Here is a 20,613-nt window from a genome sequence, read left to right on the forward strand (position 1 = left end):
CTCTTTTCAAGATTCATCTATAAAACAGTATATACCTAAAGAAGACCGGCCTCAGTCCTTGTCCTCTCCTGCCTGTATCCTCTTTTCATTATAGGTAAATAGTGGAGTCCAGGAATTATGGTATAATCTTCCTTTTTTTCCAAAAAAAAAATAGGAAGTTAAGTTTCTGTTGTACAGAAGTGTTTCAAGAATAGTATGAACTCCATCTAATCTTCATCTGGCTTTTCATTTGTTGAAATTTTACTACATTAGGCTATCATTTCTTCTCTTTTCCTCCCTCCCTCCGTCCTCTCTCTCTCTGTCTACACATACAGTGTGTGTGTCTTTGTGTATGGTATACACATATGCATACATATATACATATATACACATTTATACATGCACTATATAATATGCAATAACACATTCATACAAAAGTTTTTTTCTGAACCATTAGAGATTAAATAGCAGATGTGATGGTCCCATTACCCCTTATTACGTCAGTGACTTTCTCCTAAAAACAAGGACATTCTTCTTTATGACCACAGTATGGCCATCATTGAATTCCATCATCTAGCCCGTGGATTCTGTTATGTTCTGCTGATCGTCTCAATAGTATTCTTCATAAGTACAGGATACAGTTAATCTCTCAGTTTGGAAAGTTTCCCAGTTTTCCCTTTTCTCTAATGACCTTGACATTTTTAAAGAATATGGCGACTGTGTAGACTGTCTCTCAGTATGGGTTTGTCTGATGTTTCCTCAAGGTTAGATATTAAGGTTATGCTTTTTTTTTTTTTTTTTTTTTTTTTAGCTTGAATACACAGAACTCATGCTGTGTTCTCAATCAGGAGCTACATGTCCCAGTACTGGTGATCATTTTCTTAACTCGCTTAAGTTTAGATTTTTTTATTGAGGTGAAATTTACAACATAAAATTCACCATTTTAATGTTTACAATACAGTGGTATTTAGTGCATTAGTAGTATTTTTCAACCATCATCTCTGTCTCATTCCAAAATATTTTCATCACCGTAAGAAGAAACCCCATACCTATTAAACATTCAGCCCTCATTCCCACCCCCACCTAATACCTGGCAACCACCAACTTGTTTTGTGTCTTTATGGATTTACTTTTTCTAGATATTTTATTTAAATAAAATATATCATCTAGCCTTTTGTGTCTGATTTATTTCACTTAGCACAATGTTTTCAAAGTTCAACCATGTTATAGCTAGCGTATATCAGTACTTCATTCCTTTTAATGGCTAAATAATATTCTATTGTGTATTTATACCATATTTTGTTTAATTATTCAGCCATTGATGGACATTGGGTTGTTTCTACCTTTTGGCTGTTGTAAGTAATGCTGCTAGAAGCATTTGTGTCCAAGTATTTGAATGCCTGCTTTCAATTCTTTTATTTCAGTCACAAGGTCATGGGGTTATTGTATGTTTAATTTTTGAGGAAACATTTTCCCCAATACCATTGTACATTCTCACCAGTTTCTCTACCCTCACCAACACTTACCTGTTTTTTAAATTATTTTAGTTATTCTAATGAGTGTGAGAAGTGGGTATCTCTACATGGTTTTGATTTCCCTGATGATTAGTGATGCTGACCATCTTTTCGTGTGCTTGTTGGCTATTTGTCTATCTTTGGAGAAATGTCTATTCAAGTCATTTGACTTTTTTTTTTTTTTTAAGAGAGGGAAGAGGAGTGGGAGAGAGAGAATCTCAAGCAGGCTCCATGCCCAGCTTAGAGTCCGATGAGGGGCTTAATCTCACAACACTGAGATCATGACCTGAGCTGAAATCAAGAATGGGACACTTAACTGACTGAGCCACCCAGGCACCCCATTGACCATTTTTTATTTAGGTTGTCTTTTTGTTGTTGAGTCTTTATATAGTGAAGATACGTTTAATGTTCACTACAAGCCTTCTGTCATTGTTTCTCCAGTTAGTTTGTCTGCCTGAAAGTGATACGTAGGAAGAGCTGGCTAGAATGTTTCCATAGTTCTCACATATGGACACCAATTGTTGGATGTACTTTAATATTTCAAAATTATTTGGTTGATTTAAAACCATTAGTTCCCATTTTATTTTCTCTGATTGTCTTCTGCCATAGAGTGTTGTTGTCAAGGGCTGCCTGAGTGGCCCAGTTGTTTAAGTGTCCAGCTGTTGATTTTGGCTCAGGTCCTGATCTTAAGGTTCTGAGATCAAGCCCCATGTGGGGCTTGGTGCTGGTCGTGGAGCCTGCTTAAAATTCTCTTTCTCCTTCTGCTCCTCCCCTCCTTCTCTCTGTCAGAAAATAAGTGTTGTTGCTAAACTTTGATTTCAATCTGACTTTTTTGTCTTTTTCAAGTGCCTTGGAGTTTTAGCCTAGATTCCCAAGGTGTTTTTTTTTTTTTTCTTTTCACTTTAAATTTTACTAGAATTTGACCAGAATATGTGTTCTTGTTGATCAGTTTGGAGACTTTGTCCAGGTATACAATGTATTATTCATATCTCTGCCAGGGCTGTGTAAAATCCTTTTAAGGGTGGTTTCTTCTTAGGGCCCCTCTCCCTGCCTGCCTGCCTTCCAACTATCCTTCATCACAGGCACCCTTTCTCTTTTCTTTTTCTTCTTTTGTGTGTGTATGTATGTGTGTGTTTTTCCAAGACAGTGTCCCTTTATTTTTTTAACTTAAAAATGCCTCCTATTTTTATTTTTCACTTCTTTATAGCATTACCCAGGGTGTTTGTATTTTTTCTGGTTTATTTTTCCTTTCTGAAATGACTTACTTCATTTATTTCTAAATTTCCTGAGTTCTGTCACCCAATCTCTTGAGTTTTTCTAATTCTTAATGATGTTGTAATTTTCATATCTTCAATTATTTTCTTGATTTCTTTTGGCTCATTTTGAAAAATTACGCTAGAGTTTTAATCTAATTTGTTGGCGAGGCTTTTTGGCATACTTTCCTTGCTTCTAAGGGTGCTAATTCTTTCCTCATTTTCTTTTATTTTTTTATTACAACTTTACATGAGACTCAAACACAATTCCTTTCCCATTTTTAATTTTTGTCATGAGGTTAGGTTTGCTGAAATTTTGAACAAAAGTAGTCACTTACAATATCTTTTCTAGCTTCACAGCTCTAAAACTCTTTGTTCTGTGGTTTCCCTGAAGAGGCAAAGAATAGCTTCATACTTTCAGGTTTATCCTGGCCCTGTTTTCTCCCCTAAATTTTCCTGGACTTTCTCTTTAAAATCACTATTAATTCCCATTTATCTCAATTTGTTTCTGTTTCCAGAAGTTATCTTTAATGGGAGACTTCAATGTGTAGTTTTTGGAAATTTTTAGGGCCTGATTGCTCTGACACTTTGGACCTTAACATAAACCTCTTGATCATTTGAGTGAGTTGGAATAGAAAATGCCCTCGGTTACTGTGGCTGTCACTGAGAACCTCTTGACTATTTTGGGTGTGTTAAATGGGCTTTTGATTTTCTTTCTTACCTCCCTCACTGATGCTGATACCGTGACTGTCTCTGGCTGTCAGTGGTTTACACTCACTTAAATGCATTGTGGAATTCTTGGAGATATTTTGTGTATTAGTATTTTATTCTTTGTAACAAATACTAAAACATTTGACTTTTTTTTTTTTTTTTTAAGATTTATTTTAGAGAGAGAGAGCTCACAAGCAGGGGGAAGGGCAGAGGGAGAGAGAGAATCTCAAGCAAACTCTCTGCTGAGTGTGGAGCCCAACCGGGGTTCCATCTCAGGACCCTGAGATCATGACCTGAGCCGAAATCAAGAGTCAGACGCCCAGGCGCCCCCACGTGACTTCTTAAAACTACAGCCATTAATTACCTCGCAATTTTTGTGTCAGAAATTCTGCTTAGGGCATCACAAGGCTGAAATTAAGATGTGGGCTGTGTTACCAGTGGGAAAGTTTGCCTTGTGTGAATGAAGGTCTCCGGTCCTTGGATTCCTCAAGGGAAGATTATGTGGGGATCCGTGCTGGAATAAAAACCGCCAGAAGGAAAGTAGCAAGCACAGAGCAGTTTATTAAGGCGAAAGTGTACTCTCAAGGTGGGAGAGAAGGGCAGGTTCAGTGGGGTGGAAGCAGCCCTAGCTTGTTTTGGGATTTGATATTTGTTGAGTCTCTCTGGGCTGGGAGGAGCTATGATGCATGGTTGGATGGTCTCTGATGAAGACTGCTTCCAGTCATTTGGGGAACTCCTCCCACAGGTTGGGAGGGGGAGTTTTTGACCCTACAAAGTTTGTATCAGAATGCTCATGGCAGCCTTTCTCTCTCTGGTGGGGCTGTTCCCACCATGCAAGTGCATTATAATGAGCCTAGGGGTTACCCTGGGGCAGAGGTGAAAGAGGAGAGCACTTCATCTGCACAGTGGCTCTTGATCCGTCAGCCCCAAGGTCTGGCAAGCCACAAGGTCATGATGTTGTATCCGTGGGCTTTTAATGTGTAGTTTATTTATCACCATCCTTGCCTCCGGCTCCTGTCCCTGTCATTCCCCTTCAAGGACTTGGGACTCTGCCTTGGGGCGTTCCTTCCACGGCTTTTGTCTAGCTTCGACCTAACAGCTGGACTGCATTCTCATCTGTAGGTTGTACTAGGAAAGCATCTGCTTCCAAGAATCCCTCAGGTTGTTGTCAGAATTCATTTCATTGCAGTTGTACAATTCATGGCAAGCCAGCAAAGAAGAGACAGAGTCTGTTCTTCCTGGAGCCTTTACTTTTAGGAAAAGCCTGGGTTCTCTTCATAGGCAGTGCAGAACATGACTTTTTGCTTCTTCAAGGCCCAAAGGAGAGGGTCTCTCTCTTCAGAAAGGGCCCAGTCCCTTTTTAAAGGGCTCTCACTTGATTAAACCAGGTCCACCCAGGATCATTTCCCTTTTGGTTAACTCAAAAGTCAACTGTTTGGGGACCTTAATTGTATCTGCAAAATTCTTCTGTCCTCACTCTATTACTTAATGTCATCCTGAGAGTGATATTCCGTTGTGGTCACATTTCATGCCCACACTTAGAGATTGCATAGAGTGTGTACTCTAGCCGGGAAGAATCTTGGGGCTATCATAAAATTGAGCCCCAAATCACATCTTGCTACCTAGTTTTGTTGAAGATCTTGTTCCTGGATTTTTAATTTTTAATTTTTGCTCCTGGATTTTAATTTCTAGTCTTTTTTTTTATGGAGGAATTCACAAACTAGGCAACCATTATCATGTTTTCCAGAAATGCTATGATTATTTTTTTTTATGTTAACAAAATTTAACAGGAGATATGATAGTACCAAGAGACACCATAACATCATAGGTGTGATCTTTCTATTTTATCAGACTGTAGGCCCTTAGGCCCTCATCATTTTATTTTTTTGGGATTACCTTTCTTACCGGTGTAGATGCTTCTCTCAAGCTCCCATCATAAAACATGTTCATGTCTCTATCACAACAATCGGTACATTTTACTGTCTGTTTGCTTTTACCCGTGATTTCCAAAGTAGGACACATCAATCTCTATAGAGAATTCAAGGGGAAAAGAAATATTGAAATTTTTATTCAGGATCAACCTTTATTTCATACCTTTTGCTTTGTATTTTTAGGTATTTTTAATAATATATATATACTTAATATTAAGAAAGTATCTGTATTTTAAATTAAATATAATGTGTTCTATACATGCATTAGTAATTTGTATATGTGTTTGGTCACATATTCAAACATTTTCTATATATATAGTCTTAATAAAGGAAACATCTGGAACCACATTTCTTTTTTAAAGATTTTATTTATTTATTTGACAAAGATAGAGACAGCCAGTGAGAGAGGGAACACAAGCAGGGGGAGTGGGAGAGGAAGAAGCAGGCTCCTAGCAGAGGAGCCTGATGTGGGGCTCGATCCCATAATGCCGGGATCACGCCCTGAGCCGAAGGCAGACGCTTAACCGCTGTGCCACCCAGGCGCCCCTGGAACCACATTTTTGATAATGAGCTACTTTAAGAGAGACTATGTATTTCTATCTCTATATCCTTATACTTGGCATATAGGTAGGAATAAAATCTGGCTGTTCTGCAGTAAAACTAATGTGTCTTACTACTTACCTGGACCACAGCATTACTCATCATAAATGTACCTTTTTTCAGATTTACCATACCAGTTTTGTTAGGATGACTTTCCTGAGAGGCCCTCGTTGTTAGTATGTGAAAACCATCAAATTATATTTTTCATGTTATGCATTAGTATCTGTTAGCTGACAGGATGAGTATTATGAGACAATGTCCCTGAATCTTTTATAGAAATATGCTTTCCAGGTTACATTTTGTTCTCCAGGAATGAAGAACGTTAAGAATTAAATTTATTGAGTCCTTTTGAGAATATTCTTCAGTCCTCTTTAAAATTCAGAGCTCACACAATCTAATTGGCAGTTGCACATGTCAAGTCGAAGTTAGAATTGATTATACATTGGTATCATCTGTTTGTTCTATTTAGAGGTAAAACATTTATTTTTCTACTTTGGCTTCAATAGTCTGGCAGTCAGAGTGCTTGGAGTTGTAAGTTACATCAGCATAAAAGGAGACTCTCTAAGGAGATTTTTTTTTTTTTAATTAACGCCTCAAAATAATCTCTAGCAGTTCTGAGATCGAACAAATATCGGTTACTAGTTATGTTAAAGCACAGCATCCAAACACAGATATTAATTCCCCAGAGGTACACACACTATGTGTATAGATCAGGTGTGAAATATATATACTTTCTGGCTATCAAGAAATTTTTTGTCGTGTTTTTGGCCCCACCAAGTGAAGGATTTGAAATTAAATATCAATTTATATGGATATTTTTGATGATTTTCTTTAGCATTATTTAGAGGCATTATATTTAATCCACTTTAAATAAAAACATTTTACTAGTTAAAGAAAATAAAATAATTCTAATTAGGAACAAAAAGATTACAGATTGATGCTGGAAGCTAGGATTTACATATTAACAATTTGCACAGTCAATTGATGAATGTAAAAAAAATATGGAAAGTAAGAAACTAAAATCTCAGCAATTTAAACATCAAACACTACAGAAGGATATGTTAGGCCATCAGTAAATTAGGTCTTATTAACCCCATGATAGCTGAATGCCACATAATCCAATCAATCATATAATCTTTCTGACTTTAATATTCGCTTGAATATTTTTTTAAACATTAAAATGATTGTACTGCACAGTGCTTATCATAGACCAGGTCAGGCAGGGATCAAACCAACATGACAAGTAAGCAGAATACATTTTTAAGATGTTACACTGTCTGGTTTTTGTGGTTCGAGAAAAGTAGGGCTTGAGCTGCATGGTTACCCAGCTTTTTCTTTTGTTGTAATTGGAACCAGCCTCAGGCATGAAGAAAAGAACAGATATGGGGGCTTTTGCTTTACGATTATTTTTTAAGTGTCTTTTTTACATCATTAATAATATTAATACAGAACTGTAAAATATAATTGCTTAGAAAGTGTCCAAACGAGAAACTTTGACGATTGATGCCCAAGTTTGCTTCTCATTCTGTTCCCTTAAGGACCCGCAGATCACTGATCTCTTACCATCTCTCGAGTCTCCTCTACCCCACAATCCGTCCATGAGTAAGAACTTCTGGATCCACCCTCCAAATACATGCACAGTTTGGCCAATTTTCCCTTCTGTGTGGCCAACACCTTAGAACGGACTGCCTTTGCTTACTGTTTCCACCAGGCCCCCTACTCAGCCTTCCTGCTTTCACTCTTACACCCACATCCCCTCCCTCCAGTGGTCTATTTTTCATTTATTGCCAGGGTGATCCTTTTTAATAAAAAGGCAGATTATAGCACCTTTCAGCTAAGTATTTCCCGTGTCTTCCTATTACACTTCAAACAGAATCTGTACCTTGTTGCTGTGTTTATGAAGCCCTACAGCATCTGGGCCCTTCTGGCCTCTGCTTCTCCACTTTCCTCCTTACTTGCAGCCCCTGCACACTGATTATTTTTTAAAATGCCGGGTTTTTTCCCCCCTTTTGCGCTTGTCAGAGATCTTGACTTACTGTTTCACTGACTCCGGTCTATGCCTTCCCTATCCAAACCTCCATTCTAAAATTGTGCCCCATCATATCACTTTCTACTTCTTTTTTTATAGTACTTTTCACTGCCTAAAATTGTTATATTATATCCTTCCCGCCCTCCTACCCCACCCTCCCCAGAATATCATGAGGGTAGGGCATTTGTCTTCTTCAGTAATGCTTTCCCAGCCCTCAGTTCAATGCTACGAAACCAAGCAAGTGCTCAGTAAATATCTATGAAAGGGAAGGAGGAGGAAGGAAAAGGAGGGAGGGAAAGAGGGAAGAGGAAGTCATTTCTTCAAGGCCCACTTTCAGTGTTCTCCTAAAAGGAAAAAATGAAACCAAAACTGTTTCCTTCTGCTCACAACTCATCTGACAACTGATGTGTGAGGTTTTCCACACTAAGCAATTCTCCAGTTCTTGGTGGACATCAACTGGATGTCCTCCAGTGTAACGAAATGAAGACAGTGTCTACCCAGAGTTAGCACAGACCTCCCAGGGGGAGGGCTTGTCCCACAAGAGTGCCTCTACTTCAAGACACCAGTCAGTCCCAGGTTATGTCACCTTTACTTCTGACCAACACACTGTAAATCAGGTTCCCACAACCCCCCCCCCATCAGTTTCAGAAACTTGCTAAAATGGCTCATAGAAGCCAGGGAAACAGTTTACTTACTATTACCAGCTTCTCACAACGGATATTTTAAAGGATACAAATGAATCGCCAGAGAAGGAGAGACATACGGCGAGGTCTCCATGGGAGTCCCCGTGGAGTTTGGGGTTTACCACCCTCCCGGCACATGGATGTGTCTTGTGTGGCAACCCAGAAGCTCTTCCCCTTTGTTTGTTTTAAGAGGCAAGATAAATTAAATCATTAACCATCAGTGGTGAGTTCAATCTCCAGCCCCTCTTTCTTCCCCAGAGGTCCTAGCATAGGTTCCCAAAGTTCCTACCTTCTAACCTAATCCCATGGCAACCAGCCCCAGAACTCCAGGAGTCACCTCATTAGCATAAACTCAGGTAGAGTGGCTAGGGGCTCATTTAAATAACAAAAGACACTCCTCTCATTCCCTGTTAGGAAATTCCAAAAATTTTAAGAGTTCTGTACCAGGAACCAGGACCAAGACCAAATGTGTATTTCTTATTGTATCAAAATATCATGCCCTCTTAGCTGAAATGATCTCTTCTCTCATATGACTTTATTCACCTGTCTCTCTTGATACTTTCACTCTCTATTACTTATGTGTATGCACATATTAAATCGCCTTGGTAGCCTGTCCTCTCTGAAAGCCAAGTTCTGCTCTCTTTGATTTCCTAAAGTTCAGAGTATCATAGGACCTTAATAAGTAATTGTTTAATGACCCGGTGACACAACTCAGCCATGCCTGAGTGAGTTTTTGGTATGAGGGTATGGGTGTTCCAAAAGTGAGAATGAATTTTGCTGTTATTATTCTTCCTACCTTTCTGCTCAGTTTCTTCCAATGATTTTTACTTATACTAAGTTCAAATAAGCTAATTGGGCACAAACTATTTGAGTGACTCTGGGTAAATATCAGTAATCTAATGTGGCCTGACCCTCCCTCTATTTCATATTGACAGAAATGTATTGTAGATATCCAAAAAGTGTTTAAGGGCATAGCCACATTCTAAAGAAAGAAACAAATGTCAAGCTGGGATAGAAGATGCGGCCTTGGGCTTGCTTAAAACAAGGTAGCTGACGTCCAGCTGCATACATAAAACTTGAGTGCTGATCCCAGTATGACAGCGAGATTAAAAACAAAAACAAAAGCAAAACCAAAAAACCTGTCAGTATCCAGGCAAGCAGTTTGGACACTTTTGTCTGTATAAAGTCTTTGATAGGAGAAAAATCATCATCAAGTAGTTGAAATTCCAGGCTTAAAAATGCAGTGAGGGGAGTTTTAATATATACTACCAGTGTGGTGCAAGAAATCCAGTCCAAAATTAGTATAAAATCTTATCCGGGACAAACAAGATTTCAAAAGCAACTGTGCAAGTACATTTCAGGCCCCTACGGTTCATCTTTTTTTTCCTTTCATTTATTTATTTGAAAGAGAGCAGAGAGAGAGAGCACAGATGAACAGGGGGTGGGGGAGAGGGAGAAGCAGATTCCCCACTGAGCAGGGAGCCTGATGTGGGGCTCGATCCCAGGACCCTGGGATCATGACCTGAGCTGAAGGCAGATGTTTAACCAACCGAGCCACCTGGGCGCCCCTACATTTCATCTTTAAACAGTCCATTATCTGCCTTCGGCTCAGGGGGTTATCCCGGCATTATGGGATCGAGCCCCACATCAGGCTCCTCCACTATGAGCCTGCTTCTTCCTCTCCCACTCCCCCTGCTTGTGTTCCCTCTCTCGCTGGCTGTCTCTCTCTCTGTCAAATAAATAAAAACTCTTAAAAAAATAAAAAAAAATAAACTTTAAAAAAATATATAAATATAAATAAATAAGTAAACAGTCCATTGACTAATGTGAATCACATGCCCAAGCCCAAAGCCAGCCATGATGAGGTCATGGCAAGGATGTGTATATATAATACTATAAAGAGAGAGAGAGAAGAATTGGGGACAGTAATTCATTCAACTGTACTGACATTCCAATAAGAAGTAGGAAAGGACAGAGAGAGGGAACAAAAAAGGTATAGTAAAGATTAGATAAACACAAAATAAATTTGCATGAACAAATCCAAATACATCAATAGTCACAATAAATGCAAATAGATAAGCTTGGTTAGGGACATGTTATTTGATTGGAATAAATGTAAGTTCAGCTATATGCTGTCTAGTGAAGACATACCTAAGTTTGCACAGTGTTTAAAATTAATATCATTGCTTTAAGTGGTTTTATGCCATTACAATAAGTCTTGTTACATATATATATAAAGAATCTAATACAAAATGCTTCCATTTATAGATAGATCTATTCCACAAATGCTGAGAAATCAAACTGTATTTAAAAGTTCGGGGGAGATGCCTTTTTTAAAAAAATTCTCTGTAAATTATCTCCTCAAATTAGGAATACAATTAAATTATCATTTAAAAAATTACACTATTCTTTAAAAACCGTATCCCAATCCTTTCCATATCCCCGGGGGTGGGGGATAGATTTCTCACCAGTTATTGGTGTTTGATAAATGTTTGGAAGTCAGAGGGAGCTGATAATCTCAACATTTCAGAGGATAAGTAAATTCAGGAAAAGTTAAACTGTCTGTAGTTGGGAAGGGATAGATTTCATGGATGAGAATCTAAAACTCATGGATTTTACTAGTGGAAGAATCCTTAGCCCTTCACTTAAAGCACGTTTATAATTTTATCTGACATTCTGGTTAGCTTGATTCTCTTAAGTTTCTGTCTGGAAGCAAATTAGGACCATTAAATTAAAATTAGAAGGGGAAAAAGAATTTATTCTAGAGAAATGCTTAAGCCGACAAAGACATACATATAGGCATGTCTTTACATCATTCTCTCTATATACCCAAACCAGAAAATATCTATTAATTGAAGTTTGGTTAAATAAATTTTAGTGAATCTATACTGTGGAATGGTAATTGACACCCCATCTTTACTGAGGTAGAATTGACAAATAAAAATTGCAAATGTTTAGTGTGTACAGCTTGATGATTTAGTACACATATACATTGAAATGATTGTGAAATTAATTAACACATTCATCACCTCACATAGTAACCACTTTTTTTGTGTGGCAAGAGCAAATAAGATTTACTCTCTTAGCACATTTCAAATTTACAATACAATATTATTAACTGTTTACTATACTGTGCATTAGACTCTAAGAACTTATTCATATCCTGTGACATATCTCCTCATTTCCCTCACCCCCAAGTCTTGGTAACCAGTATTCTACTTTCTGTTTCTGTGGATTTGACTTTTTTATATTCCATGTATAGGCGAGATCATGTAGTATTTGTCTTTCTGTGTCTGGCTTATTTTACTTAGCATAGCGTCCTCTGTTTTCATCCATGTTGTTACAAATGGCGTGGTTTCTTTCTTTTTTATGGCTGAGTAATATTCCATTGTAGATACACACCTCATTTTCTCTATCCGTTCATTTGTTATCCATTAATTGGGACACTTAGTGGTTTCTACAGTTTGGCCATCATGAATAATGTAGCAATGAACTTTGAGAGGACAGATAACTCATTGAAACCCTGATTTAATTTTTTTTGGATGTACACTCAGAAGTGGGATTGCTGGATAATATGGTAGTTCTATTCTTACTTTTTTGAGAAACCTCCATACTTTATTTCATAATGGCTGCTCTAATTTACATTCTTTGATTCTTTTTTAAAAAGTTCTCTTTTTTTCACACCCTCCCTCAATACTTACCTCTTGTCTTTTTGATAATAGCCATCCTAACAGGTGTGAAGTGATATTTTATTGTGGTTTTGATTTGTATTTCCTTGATTATTAGTGATGTGGAGCACCTTCTCATATACCTGTTGGCCGTTTGTATCTCTTTGAAAAAAATGCCTATTCAGGTCCTTTGCCCATTTTTTTTATTGGTTGATTGATTGCTATTGAGTTGTATGAGCTCTTTATATATTTTGCATCTTAATCTCGTATCAGATATATTGTTTGCAAATAATTTCTGCCAACCCATAGGTTGTCTTTACATTTTGTTCATTATTATCTTGCTGTAAAGAAGTTTTTTGGGGCACCTGGGTGGCATAGTAGGTTAAGCATCTGACTCTTGGTTTCAGCTCAGGTCATCATCTCAGGGTTGTAAGATCAAGCCCTGTGTGGACTCTGCCCTCAGCAAGGAGTCTGCTTGATTTTCTCTGCCTCTCCCTTTGCCCCTCCCCACTAAGAAATAAACAAATAAATCTTAAAAAAAAAAAAAAAAAGAAGCAGCTTTTTAGTTTGATGTAGTCCCACTTGTTTAATTTTTGTTGCCTTTGCTTTTGCTGTCATATGCATACATCCTTGACCAGTGTCAAGCATCTTTTTCCCTATGTCCTAGGGCTTTTATGGTTTCAGGTCTTTGAGTTAATTTCTGTGAGTGGTGTAAGGTAAGTGTCTAATTTCAGTTCTTTTTCATGTGGATATCCAGTTTCCCCTGCATTGTTTATTGAAGAGACTATCTTTTCCAAATTTTTGGTTTTGGTACCCTTGTACAAAGATTAGATGATAGTATATGGGTGGGTTTATTTCTGGTGCTCTATTCTGCTCCTTTGCCTATGTGTCTGTTTTTATGCCAGTACCACACTATTTTTTATATTTTATATTATAATACAGGCTTATAATATAGTTTGAGCTCAGAAGTGTGACGCCTCCAACTTTGTTCTTCTTTCTTAGGTTGCTTTGACTATTTCTGTTCTTTTTTGGTTTCATACAGCTTTTAGGATCTTTTTTCTATTTCTGTTAAAAGTGCCATTGGAATTTTCATAAGGATTGTATTGAATCTATAGATTGCTTTGGGCAGTATGGGCATTTTAACAATATTAATTCTTCCAATCTATGAACATGGGATATCTTTCCATTTATTTGTGTCTTCTTTAATACCTTTTATTTTGTCTGTTATTGACTCTAGTTTCATACGATTGTGGTCAGAAAAGATACTTCATATGATTTCAATCTTTAATTTCTTAAGACTTGTTTTGTGGCTCAACATGTGATCTATACTGGGGGAATGTTCTTTGTGTGCTTGAGAAGAACATGTATCCTGCTGCTGTTGGATGTAATGTTCTGTATATGGCTGTTAGATACAGTTGGTCAACAGCGTTATTCAGACCTCTGGTTCTTACTGATTTCTGTCTGGATGATCTATCCATTGTGAAAATGGGTTATTGAAGTCTCCTACCATAATTGTCTATTTATCCCTTCAGGTTGTAAATATTTATCTTACAATTTAAGTGCTCCAATGTTGGGTACATAAGTATATTACTATTCTTATATTTTCTTAATGAGTTGACCTCTTTATCATTATGTAGGGACCTTCTTTGTCTTTTGACAGATTTTGACAGAAAGTCTGTTTATCTAATATATAGATAGCCACCAACACTCTCTTTTGGTTTCCATTTCCATGGAATATTTTTTTCTATCCTTTCACTTTCATCTTATGTGTGTCCTTAAAGAGACTCTCTTGTAGGCAGCATATAGGTTTTGTTTTTTAATCCATTTAGTCATCCTGTAACATTTGGAGAATTTAATCCTTTACATTTAATCTAATTATTTATAGGTAAGTACTTGCTGTTGCCATTTTGTGAATAGTTTTCTGACTCATCTATAGTTAATTTGTTCCTTTTTTCCTCTCTGTCTTTGTGATTTGTTGATAGGGGCTGGAACCAAGTTACAGGGCTGCTTTTGGGGCACAGATGGACATTCTTCCTGTCAGGTTCCTGGGCGGGCAAGAGGTCCCACAGATTGGGGCAGAACAGGGCAGGAGCGAGGTTACAGGGTTGCTTCAAGATCTGACTTGGACCAAGGTCCTTGGGAGCATAGTTGGTCTTGTCTCCCTCTATTTCCCCAGGAAGGCAGAACCACTCCTGTAAGGTGGCTGAAAGGGAGCTAGAGCCAGATTAAAGGACTGCTTCAAGATCCGCAGACAGACTGAGGGGGTGGGCCTACTTCTGGGGGCACGCATGGATGTGTCTGCCAGTAGGTCCCTGGGTGGCTAGGACTGTCTTTGGCCCATAGCTGAGAGGGGCTGACTTACAGGGCCATTTCAGGTTCTGGGATAAGACTGAGGTTGGCTGACTTGCCTCAGGGCACAGTAGGTGTGTCTCCTGCCCAGTTTCTGGGTGTCAGGACCATTCCTGGACAATGGCTGAGAGAGGCAAGACCCAAGTTACAGTCCTTTACAGAATCTGTAGTAGGACTGAGGTTGGTGGGCCGACCTCCAGGGGCTCAGACAGGTATAAATCCTAGCAGTTGCCTAGGAGAAGAGGACTGCTCCTGGCCTGCGACTAGATCCCAGTTCTCACAAAAGCACTTTGGTCTATGGATGGCCGCCCAGTTATTGTTGCTGAGGGGGATGATTCTGCCATCTTATTGACGTTAGGGCAATAATTGACATTAAAAGATGTGACAAGTAAAACAGTATATAAATACACACACGCACATGTCTGCACACACGGATGCTCCGTGCATGTGTGTATGCTGGAACATTCTACACCAACTTGTTTTCAGTGGTCAGTGTGATCTTTCGGGAATGGTTCCAGAGGGAAGGGACGACTGGAGGAAAAGACAGAGGGAATAATAGGTCACTGGGGAGATGAGGCTTTATGTTTCTCTTTCCTAACTCTGCATTTTTCAAAATCTTGTAACAGATATGCCCTTTCTTGTGAAAAACTCAATGAAGAAAAAGTAGAATCTAAAATACTAAAAACAGGCTATATTGAGCAATATTTATGAGGAAGGTGATGCAGGAAAACTGTAACGAAATAAGACTGCCTTGCATCAAGCAGTTTTAGCTGATAAGAAGGGGAAATCATTTATACCTTATCACGTATGCACTTCCTGGATTTTTCCAAAAATGAAGGGTACAACCAGGACATCTAAGAGAATTCAAAAGTGAAGAAATGACATAGAAGGGGTCAACAAGTTAAAAAACAAGTAAAAATAAGGTGAACTGGTATAGGACATGCATGGGTTCTAAGATTCCTAAAAGCCAGAACAGATAAAGAAACATAATTCACAGTGTCTGTTACGTAGAAGTATATCTGTTGCTGGGAAGCTATAGAATCATTTTGCATTGAGCTAAGGGCAGAGTGAATAACTGCCAAAGCTTCTTTTTAAGTCTCACTCAGTTACCAAACTTAACTGAAATTATGGTAAAACTGAAATTAAGATAAAAGCTAGGTTGTCCAAATATAAACATAAACTATCTGAAAAATTACTGATGTGCAGTACCTCAGTCCTCAAGGATAAATGGGCCTTTAATGTATGTTGTGCAGAGTCACACAGACAAGAAGTTCTTCTGATATAGTATTTCAACTTTGTAATAACTCTTGTCTGCAATTTATTACTTTACATTGTATGTTATGCCTACAAACTTTGATTTAACGGTAGTGTTCACTAACCTTTTAGCATTATTTTTGCAAGAATTAGAAGCTATTCAAAACATCCAGGCTTAATAGTTTGCTGTCAACTTGAAAGTGGAACCATAAATAATTTTGTACTTTGTTACTCAGTACTTTACTGTCAGGATTATTTTTGGTAGAAAAAAAGATGAGATTCCATTTATACCATCATTGGGAATTTTCATTTCTAATAATGGCAAGATGATAGAATTAATTCCTATTCTATCCCTATTCTGTGTGTTTGGACTCTGTGCTCGGCATGGTGTTAGGAACTGTAGGCGGAGGGGTGGGAAAGGGAGATGTAAGAAGATGTAAGAAGAATGGTTTGCTTACAAGAGAGCAAATGAGTTCAAATAGATTGAAAGCCCTGTTGGGACAAGTGGAACACTGTCTTGGCATTCCGCAGATCAAAGTTTGGAGATGAATAGAGTATATCTGACATCTACACAGCACTTTAATGTTTACAAATACTTGCCCAAATGTTTGATCCTCCCGAATCCATGTATTTAGGAGAAACCATAAGATTTCCCTTATTTAAAGTTTCCTAGCACATAGAATAAATGATAACTAAGGCTCATACCCTCTATAAGCCTTCTACATGCTCTTTCATTGAATCCTTGTTGTAAAGTAAGTGGTTTTTGATGAACTTTGAAGTTGGGGAAGCTGAGGCTGAGGAGGGTTGATATTTAGCTTAAATCACCCTAAATTTTGTCTCAAGCTCTGCTTTCCTCCAAATCTGTGAGTGCTTCTGCCAGCATTCCATAGTGCATGGAATCCTCCGTGCTCTTGTTCAGACTTGGGCCCCTTACCTGGCTTCTGGGAACCTCTGCCATGGGTGTTTGCATTCAGGCTCAATGATCCACCCATAATGAATCTGCTAGAAAGGTATCTAAAAGGGGAAACCTGAAAGGCCCTTTTATGTCTGTTAAAGTGAAGCCAAATGATGGAGAGGAGAGAGGCCTGACACTCTGTGGTACCTTGAGCCCAGGCTGTCCACCACTGTGTTTCCATCTCCTGTGGTTTGGTTAAATAAGTCAATAAAGTTCCTCCCTTTCTTGTTTAAGCTAGAATTGATTTTTCTTTCTTTGGATTTTAAAGAGCCCTGACCAACAGAGCTTTGTGAGTTTAAAATAATGCAACACATCTAATATGGCTTCTGTTTACTGAATAAGCAAACATTTTGAATTAGACTTTACAATGATGGGTTGACAGTTTAAGATCACTGGTTTTCAAAAACATGAAAAATAGCCTTTTAGAAAGCTAGGTGAAAATGTCAAATGTCAACCAATAAAAATGTTCTTTTAATTTTAGAATGCCAGTAAAATTATTCTTTTAATAATTACAGAGGCTAAATTCTTTGCATGCAAAATAAAATAACAGACACATTTGGAATTAAAACAGTGGTTGGTAGCATTTAAAATTTATAAGGAAATGCCAAAATTAATTTTCTTTGATGTTTTTGAATAAAACATAGAGACTTTGTGCACAAATACAGTTTTCTTTTTTTTTTTAAGATTTTATTTATTTATTTATTTGACAGAGAGAGAGAGAGAGCCAGTGAGAGAGGGAACACAAGCAGGGGGAGTGGGAGAGGAAGAAGCAGGCTCCCAGCGGAGGAGCCTGATGTGGGGCTCGATCCCATAACGCCGGGATCACGCTCTGAGCCGAAGGCAGACGCTTAACAACTGAGCCACCCATGCGCCCCCACAAGTACAATTTTCTGTCCATAAAGTAATGGGGCTACTTTTCATTGTTATTTTGGTCTTTGCTTATAATTTTTAGTTACACTTGGTAAATGGAGGTGAAGCACTTGAATCCTTAGGTCATAGAGAAAGTCATTTACATTAATTATTAGTTACATCCTGGACATTTTATATAGAGCAAAGGAATTAATAAAGTTGCAATGGTGTATGATCAATTTCTAAATAAAAATACATGTAGATGGCAAATAAAAGACATGTAGATGTTATATTTGCAAAAATAATACATAAAACACTTGTAAGAAAGTTTTATTTTCAGTGAAAGTATATAAAGTATCTGAAATGCTTTTTGTTTCGGTGTAATGTCTAGGTAAGTGCTGAGATGCTTTTGGGAAAATAAGATAGACCAGACAGGCTGCATCTGAATCTCCCACTTAACTATTTGAATGACTGTGGACGAGTTTCTCACTCTCTTTCCTCGTGGGTAGTAGAACCTGCATGACAGCATTGTTCTGAGAGCTACTGAAGATACTGCTTATCAAGTATATGGAACAGTGCTTGGCTTCTTGGCTTATAGTAAAATCTAGTAGCTGGTAACTAGTCTTATGATACGACGAGGTGAATCAAAGTAGCTTTTATGTGCTTTGCTAATTAAATAATGAGACTTTACAACTCATTATTTTTAAGTTCCAAATTTCATTTGAAGGATTAGATTCTAATTTTTTTTTTCCCCATGTCAGTCTCTGGAAAGCAGTCTGTTTTCAATTTTATATCAGGGGAAGAGTTATTGAGGAAACAAAATCCACAGATGAGTAAACGGTCTGAAGAGGACTGAAAGTCTGGGTGCCCTGTAAAGAGAACAGCAACAAATTAAGTAGTCATAGCTTTAACTATTAAAACTATTCATGTTGTGACATCTCCTGGATTTGTGTAAATGGTCTTGGAGGGAAGACACACCAGGGAAATAAGAATTAGCAAGTGTCCAGAGAGGTGAAATAAAGAATTAGCGAAAGCAAGAAGTCCATCCTGTCCTGACTTCCCTGCTAGGACAGGGGTTGCAAACTGTCTTCATACTGGATGTGTGCTCCCAGCTCTTCCGAGCCCCACCGTGTCCTGCTGTGGCCCTGCTGTGGCTGTGCTGTGGCCGTGCTGTGGCTGGCACCGTTCACCTGCTTCTTCTACTTCCTGGTTCTTGAAGGCCTCTGAATGCTCAACGTCTGCTCTAAAACCACGCATGTCAGCCACACTGTAGAAGTTTAAGTGGTTTTTAAATCAATGTTAAACACAGTAGCTACCACTTTACCATAAGAAAAAAAGGTTTGTGGTGGTTTCAACTCTAGAACCTAAGGAGTAAAGCAAATAAAGAATTACAGTGGAGTATTTCTCACTGAGAGTGGGATTTTACCCAGTTATATTATTAAAAATTTAGATTACTAACCTGGATACAGTTCTTTGAAAGTCTCTTTTGTTAAAAAATGATTTCATAAAATAGCATTTCTGAGAATTTCTAATTCTCATTATAGCTGAGAATGAAATTCAAAGTATATCAGTAATCATTCTAATCATATTTACTTTTTCTCAGAAAGGAAAAGTCATTGAATGTTTTTTTTCTGAGAGATACTTCTAGAAAGATGTTAAAAAATCAACTGTGGCATTTGATTTCCTCTCCTCATGTGCACAGGCAGTTTGTGACATCTTCGCCCATTTTCTAGGTCTGCTTTGGCCTTTACTACCTCTGGCCCAGACTATTGCTGTACACCCTGAGTTGATCTCCCTGCCTTGTGAACTCTGTTTATTCAAATGATCCTGTTCTCTGCCTCCAGATTAATACGGTAAAACACATTTTCCTTGATCGATCCGAATACCAGTATCTGTCAAAGTACTTTGTCCGGGGCGCTGGGGTGGCGCAGTCATTAAGCGTCTGCCTTTGGCTCAGGGCGTGATCCCAGCATTCTGGGATCAAGCCCCACATCAGGCTCCTCTGCTAGGAGCCTGCTTCTTCCTCTCCCACTCCCCCTGCTTGTGTTCCCTCCCTCGCTGGCTGGCTGTCCAATAAATAAAATAAAATCTTAAAAAAAAAAAAAGTACTTTTTCCACCCTAAATTTAATTGGAAAAGCTGGCTGCTCCGTAAAGCTAACCGAGAGTGACTTCTGCCTTTCTTGAACTCCTGGCTCAGGCCCGTCTCGTAGGCACAATGCAGTTATCCGTAACCGCACTGCATCACGGTAACTTGTGTATTTGCCGTCTTCCTTTCCGTCATTAGCACAACGAGCACATAACTGACGTGTGCTGGCAAATGCCAGACTCAGTGCTTGTTTAATCATAAGCAGTCAATACATTTTTATTGAAATTGTAAGGTTGTGCATTCCAGGTTGGCAAATGTTCCCCCTGTTGCCTGCTAGGACGGAGACAGATTCTGCAAAAATATTCTGTACCTTTTTACCTAAAACTGACATTATCTTACAAAAGATTTCTTTTAAGAATCTTATCTAATGAATAGTGGATTTTGAATTACAGAAATTTAAGAATATAAAAGAATTTCAAAGCCGACTCTAAGTCACCTGCTATTTTTCTAATGTTAACAGTCTCATTGTTTTGTCAAATTTGTAGTAAAATACAACTTTCTCATTGTCAGGGAGGGCGGGATTTCTGCTTCATGCAGAGTTATGACTTTGAGTCTCTTAATATTCCTAGTTTATGGATCCCAGCGCCTACCTCGTTTCTTGCTTTGGCTGGTGCGCAAACCTTGATGTGCATTCTGTTCTACCTTCAGTTTTCTGTTCCTTTCTCAGACTTCGCTGTCGTGACATCTGTGC

General features: G+C 38.3%; 1 protein-coding gene across 30 annotated transcripts in view; it reads left to right on the forward strand.

The window, feature by feature from the left end:
• The window catches only part of GULP1 (GULP PTB domain containing engulfment adaptor 1), a 248,381-nt gene that overhangs the window by 116,272 nt on the left and 111,496 nt on the right, over positions 1-20,613 (forward strand). For 2 of the 30 annotated variants that reach the window (XM_057303375.1, XM_057303410.1), the window contains exon 3: positions 19,509-19,628. The exons of the other annotated variants lie outside the window; for them this stretch is intronic. The gene's annotated coding sequence lies outside the window, so the exon portion shown is untranslated. The remainder of the gene's footprint in view (positions 1-19,508; positions 19,629-20,613) is intronic. 30 annotated transcript variants of the gene reach the window in all.

This window comes from Ursus arctos, unplaced genomic scaffold, assembly GCF_023065955.2.
Source record: "Ursus arctos isolate Adak ecotype North America unplaced genomic scaffold, UrsArc2.0 scaffold_1, whole genome shotgun sequence".
Taxonomy (NCBI): domain Eukaryota; kingdom Metazoa; phylum Chordata; class Mammalia; order Carnivora; family Ursidae; genus Ursus; species Ursus arctos.